Source organism: Pinus tabuliformis, chromosome 7 (assembly GCF_031772625.1).
Source record: "Pinus tabuliformis cultivar Carrire ecotype Pingquan chromosome 7, CPIR1, whole genome shotgun sequence".
Taxonomy (NCBI): domain Eukaryota; kingdom Viridiplantae; phylum Streptophyta; class Pinopsida; order Pinales; family Pinaceae; genus Pinus; species Pinus tabuliformis.
Genome location: NC_142293.1, coordinates 1,644,589,083 through 1,644,604,636, shown reverse-complemented (window position 1 = coordinate 1,644,604,636; position 15,554 = coordinate 1,644,589,083).

Genomic DNA, 15,554 nt, shown 5'->3' with positions numbered 1-15,554 from the left:
AGATGTGAGACCAATGATAGACTAAGACAGAGAATTGACCCCTTTATACATACCAACAATACTCTTAACAAGACTCCTATTCAAACTATTTAGACTCTAAAACCAGATGAAAAGACTAGACCCAAAATTGACACCAACCCTTTGGCAAACAATCGAACTGATGTGAACAATTTAGAAATTTTTCTTGAGTGATAACAGCGACCTTATCTTTTGTTGCAGGGCTTGCGCCCTTCTGTTTAGGGGTAGTTTGGGGAGGATCAAGTTGATTTTTGCTTCGTGTGCTAACCGGAAATGCTTCTTGATCCTCTTCTTGTGGGAGGATGAAATCCCACATTCCTTGTAGTTCCACAACTTCTTTGTCATCGGTTTGCCCTTCAGTGGTATTCTCTTCTTCTTCTTCTTCTTCAGATTCGACGTTTGAGACAGCATTGGGTGGTTTCACCTCCATGGGAGGATTTCTTTTAAAAGATCTGTAGGGCTTTTTTGAAGAAGTTTCTGCTACTTGTTTTCTTATGTCAATCATCTCATTGGACATGGCCTTCAACACCTTTTGTAATCCTTCCATATCGAAAGGATCTTTCGTTTGCTTCTTCTTGGTGTCTTCTTTGAAAGAGGTTTTCTTAGATTTGCGTTCTTCTATTGCAGATCTCTTTTCTAGGGCAACTACGCGTTTTTCTACTGCTAACGCCTCAGTTAAGTTTTCAACTAAGGTCGTCTTGTTTGCCCTATCTACGAAGATAGCCAAGTTTGATGGTAAGGCCGTGATGTACCATTCACATCTTACTTCCTCACTGGGTTGAGAAGCAGCGGGAATTTTGTTGAGGATCTTATTGAACCGTAAATTGAAATATTTAATGGGTTCTCTAGCCTCAGCTTTAAGATTAGATAGGTCATTGATCAATGTCGCTGTTGATCTGTCATCGCCAAACTTGGTGAGGAATTGATTTTGAAAAATGTCCCAACTTGTGATGGACCCGGAAGGTAACGAAAAGTACCATGACCCGGCTGTTCCTTGCATTGTATAAGGAAAAAGTCAGACGACAACATCTTCGTAAGTCCGTTGAGATTAACAGAAAGCATGAAATTATTGATATGCTCTTCAGCTAGCATGCCTGTTTCTGGATTGAATTTAGGTAGCCATTTCTCAGGATGGGCCGGTATTGGGCTCAAGGGTGGAGGCATTAAAACCGCCCCAGGATTGTTCCATGGAGACTGGGCCATCGTTGAGCTGCTAGTTAATGAAAGTGCAGAAGATAGTCCCTGATGCTGAGAAGATGAAGATATTATGATCTTTGATGATTGAAGAGGAAGGGTTGTGGAAGATGGATGAGTGATTTGGGATGAGGATGTGGGTGGTTGACTTCGCGGTGAGGCGGTTGAAATGAACGAAGTAGATGAAAGAGTCTCACGGTCAGACTCTGGTGGTGTTTTCCTTGCTCTTTTCCTAGTAGGGAGAGGGAGTTCACTTGGTTGAATACCGAATTTTTCACTCTTCAATCTGGTCAGGGGATGAGCAGGATTGTACTGCGAAGTCACGCCGCTGTTAGATTTATCAGACCTATGAGAAAAAATAGAGAATCCCTGGAGTTTATGAATCAAAGTTTGAATTTTAGGGGGTTCAATGATGAGTTGGTCTGATATATTAGAGTAGGTAGCAGCGGTGGATACTTGAGCGACTTCTAACTCCGGGTTTAACCGTACTGGAGAAGTCGGGGGAGTTGATGAGGGTGATTTACTCTCAGAATGGCATTTAGATTTTGACTTAGTTGCCATTCATAGTTCGTGCCCTCCTTCTAGCGCCAAATATGTTGAGGGCCCCGAAATCGGGTCAACAACAAGGGGGATACCCACCCGGTCCGGAACCTGGTTGGCAGCTCCTTGCCCATTTGGTGTAGCGGGTCCGACTGGGGATAATGGGACCAGCTTCCCAATCCAAAGGATGTCTGTGTGTAGATTTTGATGATGCTAATTTAGAGGTAATTCTAAGCTAATTTGATTCTAAACTCTAAACTGACTCTATGCTATTGTAATCTAACAAAAAAAAAGCACATCTAATTTATACTAACCCGGGGTAGAATTCTTTCATTATGTGATCTAAAAAGATTTCATACAATAACTGGCAATAAAGATCATTTAGCTATCATAAGAATATAAATCAATTAAGATAAACCATTCTGCATAAGAAGTTAGGCAAAACAGTTGTGAACAGCATATCGCATAACAGTTTATTCATATGTCAAGCACAGATAAATGACTCCACCGTACAAAAGTGCCAAATGGTAACCCACACATTCATACATTAACATATAAACAACTCAGCTGTATATCACTCTAAGAATATAAGCAGAAATTAATCAAGAGATAAAAGTACCATTTATGACTGATTTCACTCACAAACTTCAAGCAATAACGATTTATTTCTACTTACTTCTAACATCTACTAAGAGTACAGAAGTGCAACATCAGTAGCAGACGTTAAAATGCAAACATAAATAAATCTCGATCCATCCATTCATCAAAAACCCCCTCCGAGGGTGCAAACGTGCATGTTCTGAGGACAAGTTTTTTGACAAATTTCCGGACCCTTCTCCAAATGCCATGAGAAGGGTTAAATACTACTAACTAACTAATTTTAATTACACAAATTTAGGAAACGGCTTCAAATGACCGCCCTTTTACTAAAACAAATTTATTTCTAAAAATTGAATCTAATTTCTAACCGTTTCTGTATCTGCTCCTTAGTGCTGTAAGCAATGCAAGGTTCGCCTGGAAAGAGTCGGCTGGTTGTCTTTTTCTTTTGCTCGAGCGATAAAAGTAGAAATAACAAAAGCTGGCACCTCTTTCTGACAAACTAGAAGATATTTTTGAAAATCTTCCTCTGGCTGGGTGTATTTGCTGTGTGTATACTTAGTATAACCCAGATTTCTTTCAAACTAATTGTGCTGTTGCTATTTCGGTTTCCGGCCGTGCGAATGACTCAATGAGTTAGGGATTTCGTTGCCTGAACAATCCTCCGTATTAAAAATTGCTTCCGTTCTTTGTTCCAGGCTTTTCTGGAGCGTCCTCCCTCTTTAGCGTTTTTCTTTTTGCTTTACCCAGTCTGAGCTCCAGGATCTTTTGCAAACATGCTGCTTTTGTGCGCCTTTGACTCTGAGTCTTGGATAGTCTATTTTCATCAGTGTCTGTTGAGTGATACTCTGGAATCCGCGGCTCTGCTGCATGCAGCATCCATTTGCGAAGGCATCTCCTCTCTGTTCTTCAAGTATTGGCGCTTTCCCCTTTTCCTTAGATGTTTCCTGCATATAGATTTATATTAGTTGCTGCCTTGCAGTTTACACAAAGGAAAAGAGAAATGATGAAAAGATTGACATGAAAGCTTTAAGTTCTAATGAATGCATAATCATGACACTCATAATGACTTGACTCTTCGAAAAACGCAACGCGATCATCCTTGGATACTCAGGCGTGCAATCATTAATTTCCCTTAAGGTGCGCACTCAATTTTGGGTTTACAGATCATGCCGAAGAAACTTTGCGATGAGTGGTTTCTGCGATTCGCATCGTAGCAATTAATAGTCTCATTCATCGCAGATCACAAATCGCAAGATCGCATTTTGTAAGATCGCAGATCGCAGATCGCATTTTTCATTTGATCACTGTGCGCTGCTTATGCGACGTTGCGATATGCGACGTCGCATATCGGCCATTGGCGATTCCTTATGCTTTCTATTTAAGAGCACTTCCAACATGTGCGATGCGATGAATGTCGCATCGCTTCTTTGCAGCTTATTTATGTGCATAGGAAAACGCTTCACTCTCTCTTTGCGATGCGATATAGCTTTTAGGGAGTTAAATACAAAAATTTTGATAAAAAATATTTTTGGGATTTTTTGTTAAGGGTCCCCCTTTGCTTGATGTTATTGCTAATACCAAACAAAGAGGGGGGTTGTTGGTGACCACAACACCACCTTATTTATTACTATGGCCCATCCCATTATTACATTATTCCCTTGGATACCTCCCTTTGTACCCCATGTTATCCCCCCTAGGTATATAACAAAGTCTCACAAGTCTTTCTCCATCAGGTGTATCATTTTCTTTTTGTTGACACCTAATCTTTGGGATTAGGAAATCCATGTAAATAATGTAAATGGAAAATAAGGAGATTAGGAATATGAAGAGACACTGGGAGGTGAAGCCTAAGATTCTCTCCCTCCATGTATATATCCATGAGTAATCTTAATGCAAAAACATAATTCGCATTGTGGAGTTACCTCCTGGCCTGACATGGTATCAGAGGCAGCTCCCAAATTAGTTTGTGTTGTAACTCCCTGTCCATTCTCTACCATATTCTATTCCTATATTCCCTACCATATTCTCTTCAAGATTTTGTGCATTCATACTCCTAAGGGCTGCGATGGATATCCAATGAGAGTTTTTTTTGGTAAAGGCTGAGGTTTTATATTTTATACAGTTTATATTTTGGCTTATATTGTACAATGATATTCCTTGCCTCGAGACTAATGCTACTACACTCTCCTTTGGGCCATACTTCTGCACTATCAGCCTCACCATCCGACCCATATTCATAGCCGTCCCATACTCTAGTCGACCCATACACCCAGGTTCATTATACACCCCGGTCTTGCAAACATTTCCTTTTGCGTAGGATTCTCCTTCGATTGGCATGCTGCCCATACCATGTTGCCTTCATATCACATTACCACTAGATGTATCCTCTCATTGTCCTATGCACCTTACAGTCAACCTACACACCTCGGCCTCACTTGCACTGTCATAACGCTTACACTCCAAACAACTTCTGGATGTTGTATCACCTCCCCCATCCACATGGTGCATTTTTTTTATATATATAACTGTGGTTGCCTGAATGATAGTGCACATCTGGGGATATCTAACAGTCATACCTCTACTCCTGTTACGTTTCAACTCCATGATCCCCAATCCACTAAATTTTTCATGCTACCAATACTACACCTCTGTCACCCTGCCTCCATATCATTTTTAATACATACGTTTTTTTGTGTGGTACATACCTCCCTCCCATACACTACCATACCACGTTTTTTTTGTGGTACATTCCTCCCTCCCACAAACATCAAAAAATTGTGCCTTATAATCCCCAACAAAATGGAGTAGCTAAAAGAATGAACAAGACAATCTTAAATATGGTACGTTCCATGATGTTTTTCAAGAATGTAAAATTGATGTTTTGGGCTGATGCAATTCTATGTGATGTCTATATGAAGAATAGGTGTCCATATAATGCTATTAGAAACAAGACTCCTTATGAAATTTGGTATGGACACATTCCTTCGGTAAAGCATCTCATGGTCTTTGGTTCCACCTATTATGCCTTGATACCTAAGGAACAAAGAAACAAAATTGGTGCAAGGAGTTGTAAGTGTATATTCTTGGGGTATTCAAAAATCTCAAAAGCATATCGTCTCTATAATGAAGTTAATAAGAAGTTTGTTGTATCTAGAAATGTGATCTTTCATGAATATTCCAAGGCTGACAATGTTGTTGAGCGTCAACTTGATCACTTGGATAGAATTGGACATGAAAATTCATTTCAAGAATTTGATAATCATATTCCACATCTTGAAGGGGGGATTCGTATATTGGATCAATTTTTGGAATCTTCCTCTGAAGCACTCTCTCCCCCACATGAAGCTCCAGTCACTGATGACACTTTGAGCGAAGTGATTGATAGAATTGGGAGACTAAACCTTGATTCATCTCCAACTCCATCAACTGAGCAGCCTAGGTCATCTTAGAAAGGTCCTCCAAAATGGTTGACAAAGACACTTGAAAGTCTTCATCCTAATGAGGTTGGAAAGATAGGAATAATAAATTCAACTAGGCAAAATGGAGGTGTTATAGATGATTCTGATTCACATGTTGATATGGATGTTTCTTATGATTGTGAAATGAATTTGTCTATAGATTTTGAGCCAACTTCCTTCAAAGAAGCCGCTTCTCATGATGAATGGAAAGAAGCGATGCATAAAGAATATGATGCCTTGATAAAGAATGACACTTGGAAGTTGGTTGATCCTCCATTGGGAACCAAAACAATTGGTTGCAAGTAGGTCTAAAAGAACAAGTATAAAGTTGATGGCTCACTTGACAAGCACAAAGGCAGGCTTGTGGCAAAAGGTTTTTCACAGAAGGAAGGGTCGATTATGAGGAGACTTTTTCACCCATAGAAAAATGGGCTACCATCTAGACACTCTCTGCCTTGGCATCTCAGAATGGTTGGAAATTCCATGAAATGGATGTAAAAACTACTTTCATGAATGGAGATCTAAAAGAGAATGTTTTTATGCCTCAAATAGAAGGATTTGTTGTGAAAGGCCAAGAACAAAAAGTATACAAGTTTGTGAAATCCTTGTATGGCCTCAAACAAGCACCATGAGCTTGGTATGAAAATTTTGACTGAGCATCTTCTAAAACTCAACTTGATGATACAACTTTGTTTGTCAAGAAAGTTGGCAAAATAATTTTATATCTTGTGGTGTATGTAGATGATATTTTGATGATATGAAAAATGAGAGCTACATTGCATCCATAAAGAAGGAATTGAGGAAATGTTTTGAAATAACTAACTTGGGCTATGTTCACTACTATCTTGGTATTGAAGTAACTCAACATCTGAAGTTTATATTCCTCTCTCAGAAGAAGTACATTCGAGATCTGTTGAATAGGTTTGGCATGGCTGAGTGCAATCCTTTAACTACTCCAATGGAACATAACTTGAAGCTCACATCCATTGAATGAAAAGAATTTGAGGATGCAAGAAAGTATAGACAACTTGTAGGAAGTCTCAACTACATGACTACTACTAGACTAGACATTTCATTTGTTGTTGGAATCCTATCCGGGTTTATGAAAAACCCTTTTGAGGGACATTGGTTTGCTGCAAAAAGAGTTCTAAAGTACTTGAATGGAAATCAAGATTTTGGACTCAAGTATACACAGGTGGGCGACTTCAGCCTGATTAGATACTCTGATTTAGACTTCGATGGAGACAAAGAAACTAGGTTATCAACTTCATGTTATGTTATGAGTCTTGGACTAGGAGCTATCTCTTGGAAATCATGCAAACAATCAGTTCCAACAAATTTGACAACTGAGGAAGAATATGTGGCAGCAACTGAAGCAACAAAGGAAATTGTGTGGCTCAGGAAAATTCTGGAAGATTTGTAGGAAAAAAAATGCATTCAACTCCTCCCATGATTGACAACACTTCCGCAATAAAGTTGGCCAAGAACGCAAATTTCAATGATCGAATGGAACATATCAATACAAAATACCATATAATTCGACATCATGTTGAGGCCAAGACAATCCATCTATGTCGTTATTCCACAAATGAGAAGATTGTAGAAATATTCATCACAACACTTGGAAGAGAGAAGTTTGAAAGATTCAAAATGATGCTTGGACTCACCAACATCCCTTCAGATTAAGGGGGGAAATGTTAACACCTAATCTTTTGGATTAGGAAATTCATGTAAATAGAAAATAAAGAGATTAGGAACATGAAGAGACACTAGGAGGTGAAGCCCAAGAGTCTCTCCCTCCATGTATGTATCCATGAGAAATATTAATGCAAAAACACAATTTGCATTGTGGAGTTACCTCTTGGCTTGACACTTTTAATAAAAAATCAACCATTTAATTGGGTATATTTATGTGGTTTTTGTCTTTCATTTTCAGTTTCTGCGATCATGTTTTGCGGGTTTTTATCTAACTAATTTTTGCAAATATGAAGTTGTTAAAATGAAGAATACATAGTTTAATTTCTTTCTGGTTGTTAGGGCTATTTTTCACCAGTAGTTAGAGTGCATATTTTTGGTAACCTTCTGGAAATTTCCATACTAACACCTTGACCCAACAAATTTTTGCTCCATCACTCACCACCCATTGTTCACCATTGTAACACATATGTAATGTAACATGAAGTGGTGGAAAGGTGGAAACAAATGTTGTGAAAATTCTTGTTTATATATAGTGTTAATTGATGGAACCACCCAATGCTCATCAATGTTTGTAACCCATTGGAATTTCACAATCAGGTGGTGGGAATAGGGTAGTGGTGGAAGTTGACACAAAATTTACCATATTTTATCACCGTTAATAGAAGGGATTTTCTACTTCTTGTTGGTGCTTACGACCCATTGGAATTTCAAAATTGGGTGGTGGAAATAGAGCAGTGACAGAAGTTGGTGTAAAATTTTCATCTATCAACACTGTTAATCGACGAGACTACTTACCACTTTTCAGCATTTATGATCCATTAGACTTTCACAATTGAGCAGTCGCGATAGTTCACATAAAATTTGTCATTTATCAACACCATCAACTAACAAGACTCCCCACCACTATGTAGGGCCTCATTAATGTGGCATCACCTCTTAATAACATGATTAGGGTGTGGGAACAATCAATGAATCTCATTAAAATTTGGGCCCCTTGGTATGTTGTGATTTAACGGGGAGGTGGGGGGGTGGTTCAACATGGGGACTCGCACCATGGGTCCCTCATTAAAGAGGCACTACCTTTTGGTGGTGTTATATGGGTGTGGGTCCAATCACTAGCCCACATACACTTCGGCCCCCCTTGGTCTTTTGTGATTTAATGGGGGGTTCGAGATACCGAATCCCACCATGAGTCGAGGAAATGTGATCATGCTTTGGACCTCGGGTTGTATTGAGATGGTGGTGCCATAGGGACTTGTAGGAGTTACGTGAGTGCCACATAGGCGGAGTACATGATCATCAATGTAGGGAAATAATGCTCATTGTTTCTCTACACCAAGAGAACTTCTCAGTGCTCACACATTTTGTTAATGAATTTTCAACATTCTTCAAATGGCCCATTTATCTAGCATCACCTTCTTTTCTTTAATGATATCTATCACAAAGTGATACTAGACCTCAATATCCTTTGTCTTCGAATGATAGCATGGGTTTTTTACTAGGAATATTACACTATGACTGTAACAAACTGTCCTTACATCTTCATGTATCAATCCAATACCTAAACACAATCTCTATAATGATATTTCTTCCTTGCATGAGTGGTTTCCATGTATTTAGATTTTATAGTTGATAGTGCCACTATAGATTATCTTTTGTCCATCCAATTGGCTACTCCTCCAAATCGGATAAACACATACCCACTTATAAAAAAATTCAATTCATATCTCCCGCCCAGTCTACATCAACAAATCCATGTATGTCTAATGCTTTATATTATCTTGGTCTTCCTTGGTAGCACAATTCGTAGCCATTACTTCCAGGCAAATACTTAAAAGTCATATTTACTATTTTCCAATGCTCCTTCGTGTTTTTGACATATACCTACTCAATATGCCCACTGCATGCGCAATTTCTGGTCTAGTACAGACCATTGCATACATCAAGTTTCCAACCGCATTGGCATATGGAACATGAGACATGTCCTCTTCCTCTTCTTGTTTATTGGGGCATTGATTTGCATATAACTTTACAGGTATGAGAATAGGCACCTTTACCGGTTTACCTTCTTACATGTTAAACCTTTGCAATGTTGTCTCTACATACTTCCTCTAATTCAACTAGAGTTTCTTGTTTTCCCGATCTCTTTTAATTTTCATGCCCAAGATAAAATTTGCAACATTGAGATCCTCCATGTCAAATTTATAGGAAAACTTAGTTTTCACTTCCTGGATTATTTCCATGTCATTTATAATCAACAACATATTATCCACATAAAGTACCAATAAATAACATGCTCACTGACTAATTTGAATTATACACAGTGATCTACTTTTCTCCTTGTGAAGCCATGTCCCAATATATAAGTATCAAATTTTTTGTACCACATCTTTGGTGATTGATTTAAACACAGTTACTAACCAATCGAGAACTTGTCCGAGTTCTCACTATTTAGAGGTAGCAAAAAATCATCCAATTTTGAAAAGTGTTGAATCATAACACACTTTTTTTTTTTTGGAGCGTATTTTTGATATTTCAAATTTTCTTGTGTATTAAGTATGTATATTTTTTTTTAAATGTTAGTGATTTTCATGTCAATTTTGAAAAGTGTTGATTCAATGTCAACCCTTTTTTTTGGGCTTATTTTTGACACTTTAAATTTTGTAATATTATTAAGAATGGATAAAAAAAAATTAAATGTTGTTGGATTTCATGCGGATTTTGAAAAGCATCAACCTTTTTTTCAAGGCATATTTTTGACACTTCAATTTTTCTTATGTATTAAGTACACACTTTCTTTTAAATGTATGTTATTTAAACATTTTTCAAGTTGTCTTCTTCTTCTTTTTTCTTCCTAAGATGTTTGTTTTTAAATGGTTTTTCAAATTTGCGTTTTTTACTTTTCCTTACAATTTTTTTTGTAATGAATTTTTTTATTCTTTTGCAAAGTTTTAAAAAATAATAAAATTAATATTTTGAAGTTATGATCTTTTTTATATATTTATTTATCGTTAATTAATACTTCAAAACACATAAAATAATTGTCACTAGAATGATAATAATTTTAAATATTTGACAAAAAATTATGCATTTTGCATATACATATAATTAAAAGAATATACATTTTGGGACCTTTTCGCTAAAAATGACATGTTAAATAAAGGATTTTTATGGCAAAAATGCACCAAAAAATGTTGAAAAAATAACAATTTTAAAGATTTTTTCATGAATCTTTTGTCTAGAGATCATAATATTTGAATTTTTTTTTCAAAAATAATGATTCATACAAAAAATAAAATAAAATAATTAAAAATTAAAAAAAAATCGGAAAAAAAAGGAAAGAAAAGAATATGGCCACCCGAACCCAACCACTAAGGGGCCGCGGGTGAGCAACTCCCATCCCCCTGGCCTATGGCCCCTTGGCGGCTAGGTTGGGGTGGCAATATTGAATTTTTGTTTTTTATTTATTTATAAGATTTCAAATTGTTATTTATATTTTTTTAATATTTAAAATTGTTTTTTTGTTATTTTAATTTTTGTAATTTTTTTCTCTTATTTCTTTTTTATGTTTTAATTTTCATCATTATATATATATATATATATATAGATTTTTTTTGTCATTTTTAATTTTTAATTTATCTCTTTCAATGTTTTAATTTTATTATTATTATTATTATGGGGTTATGATTTATTTATTTATTTTTTATTTTATTTTTTTCCATTTTTATTGATTTGATTATTTACTTTTGTGTTGTAGGGTTTGTGTCAATGTTTGATTAGTAACCCAACCCCAATATGTGTCAATTTGATAGTTGATTTTCAATTTTCATTACAATGAATCAAGTTCGCCTCCACTATGTGTTAATTTGATGGTTGATTTTTAAGTTTCAATTGCAATGAGGGGGAATGCCCCCACTATGTGTCAATTTGATGGTTGATTTTTAAGTTTTTGTTACAATGTGCCAAGTTGTCTTAGGCTAAGATTTTAAAAGAACTATATTTTTAGCATTTGGTATAATGACTTTTTGATTTAGGTATTTATTTTTAAGGTTTAATTTAGTCATGATATTTGATCTCGAAATATGTTGAAAATCTAAGGTTTGTTATAGTCATGATATATACTTTTCAATTCCATGGTTGAAAATGTTGAAATTTTAAGATTTTTGGAGTCATGATATTTTATCTTTAACTCCATGGTTGAAAAGGGTTGGAATTTTAGCCAAAAAAACATTGATACCAACATCAACATACATATATATATATATATATATATATATATATATATATATATATTTTAATTAATTAATTAATTTATTTTTATTTTTTTTCGCAAAAAAATTGGTTTTTACAACCATTTTTAAAAAATGTTGAAAATTTATCCCAAAAAAACATCATTCCAGCATACACACTTTTTAGTTTTGTTTTTTTTTTTAATGTTTTTTGGGGGGTTTTTGGCTTGAGTTCTTGTTTGATTGGTAACTTTGTTTTTAACTTATACAAGGACTTTTTTATCCTGCATACTAACTCTTTCTTTCCTTTCACAAAAAAATCTTCTAGAGGCTTCATGAGTATTTATTTTTTCTAGATCCCCATGTGGGAACGTTGTCTTCACATCCATTTCTTGTACTTCAAGATCAAAAGATATAAAAATATATAAAATAAATCTAATATAAGTTAACTTGGTAAGAGGAGAAAAAAATATCACCAAATTCATTTCCCTCTACTTGGGAACAACCCTTTGCTATTAACTAAGCTTTGTATTTCTCCACTCCGCCTTCTGCATTCAACTTCTTCTTAAACACACATTTTCTACCTATGGGGTTTCTTCCAACTAGAAACTCCACTAGATCCCAAGTCTCATTCTTAAGCAAGGTTGTCATTTCTTCATCCATGGATTTTTTTATATAGTTTTCCATCCTTTGAGTTTACTTCCTCCCTAATAGTTCTAGGATCATCATCAGTAATAAACAAAGCAAATTTTGAATAGAAATTAGGTGGAGTGTACCTTTCTGGCTACCTTATTTTCTTAACCAATCTCTTCAGTGTCATAGTTTTTGGTTCTTCTTCTTTTGATTCAGGTTATTTTACGGAGTCTGATTCATCATCCTTCAATTAAATCTTTTATTTTCTAGTTCTTTCTCCCTTGGTAGGACTTCCTGTTGGAAAGGATATTTGAATTCTCTAAATGCCACATCTCAACCTTACACGACCTTCTTAGCTTCTAGGTACCAAATATTGTAACCTTTCAGACCATATTTATATCCAATAAAGATATAATTTTAAACTTTCTTATATTGCTTACTCCTATTCTCCATTGGAATGTATGCATAAGAATCATAGCCAAAAACCCTAATTTGTTTAAGATAAGGTTTATTACTAGTCCATACCTGTTGAGTCATGTAAAAGGTATGCATATGTTATTTATTTCATCATCCTTTTCCTTTAGTTATATCCCTTTTATATCCTAAAATGTTAATATATCAAAGGATTATGGTAAGAACAAGGAGATTATCTATAATTACAATTTAGCTGATCATTATCCTTCTTTATGTAGGAAAAATACGAAAAGGGATAACTGTTGTTCCCTAACCAAGGAACAGCGAAAAAGAAGAAAGCCAAGGAAGGAGCGCAACAGTTATAGATAAGGACAAAACAAATCACAGGGATCAACACGAGAAGGGAAAGATGACTGAAGTTGGAAAATTGTACAAATCCCTCAGGATCTCTTGATCCTGAGGGATCGCTTTTACTATTTATCTTTTTACCTCTTTCCCATTATAAAAGGCAACAATTGTAAGCAGAAGGGGGAGAATTACTATTGAGAAATTGTAACTTTTATCACTGACTCTTGCTGTTGAGTAGAGCATGAACTTACTATAATGCTTATGCAATGATTAATATATAAAACAGTTGTTGTTCCTTCGCATCTCCTGAAGTAATCCAACGGTGTTCACTGGTGGCTAAGGGCCCGACCCTGGTGGATTCACTTGTTGTTCCTGTATCATGCATTTATGATTCTTGCAGTGTGATGGTTTGATTGAATTTCTACTTTTTGCAATTGTATCGCTTTGCTATTTCCTGTTTTCCAATCTCAACGAAATTGTTCTGTTCATATATTTTGTAGTAATATCGTTGATACAGTTTATTGTTATTTCAGATCTAGTTATTTAGTTAAGCATTATGTTTTGAGATCATCTATTGTAAAGAGTATTAACTACTGCTGTCAAAGCTCTCAGATTGAGATCATCTGCTGCTTATATTAAGAATTGTGTTGATTGAGAATAAATCAGTTAAAAGAGGAATGAGTTATTACTACTGTATTCTCGACTGATGATTGTTGTTACTTTGATGAATGTCTGATTTAGTTTCATTAGAGGATTGAGTTTTCTTTTAATTGTTATTAGAATTTACTTGCTGCATCCATTTACTCTTGTATTTGAAAGAACTATACTGCAATTTAGAAGCACTACTCTCTAAGTTAAATAGCCGCCACATACTGTGTACACTCTTGAAATAGAAAGACTTGCCTGGATTGATAATTAATGTGAAGATAATTAGGAGTTAAAAAGACACCTTTTATCACTCAACATTTTGGCGCCATTGCCGGGGAGAGTGTAGCCATTTCTGAGGAGTAGTGTACATCTGATGATTGTTGTTGAAGAAGAATTGGGTTTTGAAAATGGAAGGTAAGAACCTACGTAATGAGCAAGTAAAGTGCTTGCTCCCCCGCTTGCTTTTTAGCACAATTATAGAAATCTGAAATAGGTATTTGCTGTTTGTCTGTTGGGAGAGAATTGGGTATTAAAAACAAAAGGTAAGAACCTGCATACAGAGCACGTAAAATGCCTGCTCCCTCACCTGCTTTCCAGCAGAATTGTTAAGAACTTAGGGTAGAGGTAAATATTTGAATTGTGTGTATGACTAAGAAGAAAAAAACTGAAAATAATCCAATTCCACTACCCAAACCCGACAAAGCTAAGGGATCGGTGACCCTTGGATGATCAACTTTCATAGACGACATCATAAAGAAAGTTGAATCTCAGCCATCAGTAGGTCCTAGAAAAGTTGCTTCCAGACAACCTACTGGCTCCCTTCGGGCCACAGGCTCACCATCTGTAGCCTTCACTGAGGTCCACAACAAAACAGAAGAGACTAAGTAGAGTTTTCAAGAAATTGAAAATTCTCGCCCAATTTCTTTACAAGAAGGGAATTCTAGTAATCTTCGTGAAGGAGGAGGAGAAACAGGGGAAACAGAGGAGCCAAGATCCCCTCAGGTAATAATTCAACCAGGAACACTCAACATCCCAGATAGAGGGAGTGCCATTAAGTTCATTCAAGAAGAAGCAGGGGAAACAGAGGAGCCAAGATCCCCTCAGGTAGTAGTTCAGCAAGGAACGCTCATTATCCCAGACCAGGGGAGTGTTGTTAAGCTCATTCCCACCCCTTCTAGTCATCCTAGGAATAACTCTCTAGAGATCCCAGAAGGGTATTGGCACATATTTGATCAAATGGCCAACAACCCACAAACACCTCAGACCTCCACCTTGTAGTATCCCATCGTTGACACAGTGGTCAACGCACCTATGAAAGCCATCCCTCTCCAAAATATTCCTACCTTTCATGGGCTGACATCAGAGGATCTAGACGCATTCCTGTTTGAGTTTGATGTATTGTGTTGGGGGTGTGATTATACCACCAAAACCCAAGAAATTAAAATTGTTTCCCTCTACATTGAAAGGAGCAGCCTTGCAATGGTTTATGGGATTAGGTGGAGGCACAATAAATGATTGGGAACAAATGAAAACAACTTTCCTAAAAAAGTATCAGGACTATTGCAGATCTAGGGAATTGAAAGACGAAATATTCTAGATGGTAGCAAAACTAAGTGAAAAATTAGAAGAATATGTGGAACGATTTCAATATAACCTCCAGCGGTCTCCCTATGCAACTTTGTCGTTACCTGATAATGTGCTGAAAACTACACTAATTAAAGGGATGAAAGAACAATGGGTAGAAACATTAAATATTACGGGTAAAGGTGATATA